The following is a 3,807-nucleotide window of genomic DNA, read 5'->3' on the forward strand; positions in this document are numbered from 1 at the left end:
ATGGATTCACAGCCTTCCCAAAAGGACCCAGGGGACAAATGCAACATGCAGAGGGGTACTAATCCTCGCAGACCAGCAACTCTCAGATTTGATCCTTGTGTCTTAACATTCAGCTGTGCAAAGATTTGAATACGAATGCCTTTTTAATTTACCGGCATTAGAAGGAACCACTACCTCTGTGAAATTGCAAAGGAATGTAATAAATTTGAATATTAATATGCACACAGGAGAAGTTCAAAGCTCTTCAGTCTGTGTTGAATTAACAAGGAAAACATCAGCCCACATTCCTGCTCCCTCGAGCAGCGCTCAGAATGACAGCGGAGACAACTGGGAAAATGAAATAACCTACAAAGCATTAATGTCAACAAGTTTGTTTCTCTCTTCAAATCTAGCTTTGTCCGGAAGATGGAACAAAAATCCGAAATGTGCACTTAAATATATTCCATCTATTGTGTTTCTTGAAAAGAAATCTGATTTAAAACCTCATGTGAAACGTGTAATTGTCATTTCCCTGAGCTCGCCAAGCTCTAGTGCAACAAACACCCTGGAGGATTAGGAAAATATTATCTTCCCACCAAAGTCTCTCCTTCATTTCCTTCCAATTTTGTAAAGTGAAACCCCAGGATGTCTTGCTAATACTCAATCCACAATCTCCTGTCTTTGAAGGAGAGGTTTGATCTAAAACTCGTGGTGCCCTCTGAGGGCATGGTGAATGATGACTTCACCACATGTTTGCTGCTGCAAGCTGGGTAGGTAGGAAGTAGTGACGTATTGAGCGGACAAGACAATTGCATGTTCTCACTGACTTCAGCTGTGACTATGTCATGCCAAGCTTCAATGGGAAACACCAGCATTTATTTCTCAAGTGATTGCAAAAATTATAGAAGAGAAATGTGTAACATGAACCGTTTGAGTCATGCACCACAGAAACATTTTCACACCCACTTACCAGTCAGTAATATAAAAGCAAATTGCGGCTGATGCTGGAATCTGAAACAAAAGCAGAAAATGCTGGAAAATCTCAGCAGGTCTGACAGCATCTGTGGAGAGTGAGAAGGGAACTAACGTTTCGAGTCTGGATGACTGTTCATCAGAGTTGGTCAGCTCTGACGAAGACGAAGAGTTACCAGACTCAAAACTTGACCTCCGTTCTCTCTCCACAGATACTGTCAGACCTGCTGAGATTTTCCAGCATTTTCTGTTCTTGTACCAGTCAGTGATTCTGCCCGTTACAATAATTGGATTGATTCCTTAGGTGGGATGCTCCGCCCCGCCACACCACATTTCTGCCTCAACACGCTGGCGGGATGCTCTGTTACGTCGGCCGGTCAATGGGGTTTCCAATTGTGGAGCAGCCCCACGCTGTCAGGAAACCCCCGGGCTAGTGACAAAATGGAGCATCCCGCCGGCAGAGAATCCCGCCCCTTGTGTTTAAAGTCAGACTTCAATGCCAAATGGTGCTTCTGGGCACGATTTAATGGTACAGAATGCGTTTTGGGTGCCTTTAATAGGGAATTTTGCGCCGCCCACAGTGTCAAGAACGACATTGTTATTTAACCGCACTTTCTCATTAAAAATGTTTTTTTTCCCAATTAAGGGCAAAATAAGCGTGGCCAAACCACCTAACCTGCACATCCTTGCGTTGTGGGGGTGAGACCCACACAGATAAAGATAGTGATGTGGGGACGGGATAAAATCCGGGTCTTTGGTGCTGTGAGGTAGCAGTGCTAACCACTGCGCCACCATGCCGCTCCACTTTGTCATTCTTTTGGCTTTGGCTAGGAATGCCCTACCGAGACCACACTTACACAATTTCCTGCACTGACGAGCATTTTTAAATACCGCCCTGATATTTCAGCCACCCATCATGCCCTCTGACCCCACCACTGTGTGCAATTTACCACTTACGTCTACTTGGGTCCCCCCCTCCACCTCTTAAGGGCAAGGCATCCCCCCAGCCGGATCACTGGCATGGGAAACCTGGCACCCAGGCACCCCTGCCTGCCTGGCAGTGCCATCTGGACATCCTGGCAGTTCCAGCAGCAGTACAAGGGTGCCCTGGTTGCATTGCCACGGTATCAGGCTGGTAGTGTCAAGGTGCCTGGGTGTCAGCGGGAGTGCAAGGTATCACCCTGCCCAGCGCCCGACTACCCAGGGTCTCCAATGGCCTGGGAGAATCCCCCCCCCATCTACAAGGTGCCATTTCACCATTTCCAAATTTGTCGAAACCAGCGCTGAGTGGCGCCATGGTGAGGTTTCCCAGGTGGGACCCATTAGTTCCCAGGCCCCAGGAGAATATGTCGCAGATATATTTAAATAAGCCTAATGGCTTACTTAAATACAATAATTTGGATCTCGGCTTCGCTGGACGAGATCCAGATGGCAATGCCTCGCAGTATTCCGTTAAATCATGCAAGATGTTTTGAGTGTCATGAATCTCGTGAGATTCAACAACCTCGTCATGTCATCAAGCCAGGTATGACAAGGCCGTTAAAGTACATCCTATATAAATCTTTCTTTTCGGGTCAAATTGCCTTGTACCTATTTCTTCTTTAGTAGAAGATTAAGGGGTGATTTAAATGAGATGCTGAAGCTGATTAAAGGAGGAGATATAAAAAAACTAAGGGCTGGATTCTCCGCAACCTCTCGCCGAAATTGCGGCCAGCGTGGGGCAGAGAATCCACTTTCACGCTGTAATCGGGCCCGCGGAGTACGCCACGCCACCGGCAGGCCATTGCCAGAGGCCCGCCCTGCAATCCTCCGCTCCCAACCGAGCTCCCGACGCGTTGACCTATTGCCAGTCGGGATGCTGCGGTGAGCCCGCAGCCGCCCAGGTTGGAGGTGAACGAATCGGAGACCAGGGGGGGCCTTGTGGGTGGCCAATGATTAACTGTGCGGGTGTTGAGGCTCGGGAGCATGGCCGATCGAGGGGGTCTCTTTTTTCGGTGCAGCTCAGCGTTTCGAGTCCATCATGGAGCCCGTCGAGGCTGCCGCCGTGTGCATGCACAGACTCTGAACATGAAGTACTGGGCCCCGTATCTGCAGCTAAATCTGCGAGATTCACTCGGGGTCCCTGCTAGCCCTCTGCAGGGCATTGAATGTGTTCAACGTTTTGGAAGGAATTTCTGGAGGAAAACTCCACCGTTTATACACCGGCGTGGGGACATAGTCTCATTTTGGGAGAATCCAGCCCTATATTTCCCATGGTGGGGGAGCCCAGAACAAGGGGGCATAATCTTCAAATGAGAGAGAAGCCATTCAGGAAACACTTTGTCACACAAGAGGTAGTTGAAATCTGGAATTTTCCCTCAATTAACCTGTTGGGTTAATATCAATTAAACATTTCAAAACTGAGATTGATAGATTTGTACTAGGCAAGGGTATTAAGGGATATGGAAGCAAGGGGGGTAACTGGAATCAAGTTAGAAGAATTCTTCCTGAATAGTATGGCCGAGATGGTAAAAGTACTTGAAGATCATTGACGTGAACCAATCTCATTTGCCCTAAGATTCTAGAACACTACTTAAAATGCTTGCCAATTTCTGCTGGCAAAAGTTTTATTTTATTATTGTAATATAGTATGACAATACATTTGTACTTAGAAACTTGCCCTAAGTGTGGTAGCGAGCGGGAATTGCCAGATTCTTCCGATGGTTGACCCGACGAGATCGCTACCGGTATCTACCGCCAATTACGGCCAGGAATGATGCTCCACGGGCTTCACGTTGACTGTCCCACCAGCTGATTCACCTGGACCGCGATCAGCAGCTCACTGCTAATGAGGGGGAGCAGCTCTTCAACCGATCC

This window comes from Scyliorhinus torazame, chromosome 14, assembly GCF_047496885.1.
Source record: "Scyliorhinus torazame isolate Kashiwa2021f chromosome 14, sScyTor2.1, whole genome shotgun sequence".
NCBI classification, from domain to species: domain Eukaryota; kingdom Metazoa; phylum Chordata; class Chondrichthyes; order Carcharhiniformes; family Scyliorhinidae; genus Scyliorhinus; species Scyliorhinus torazame.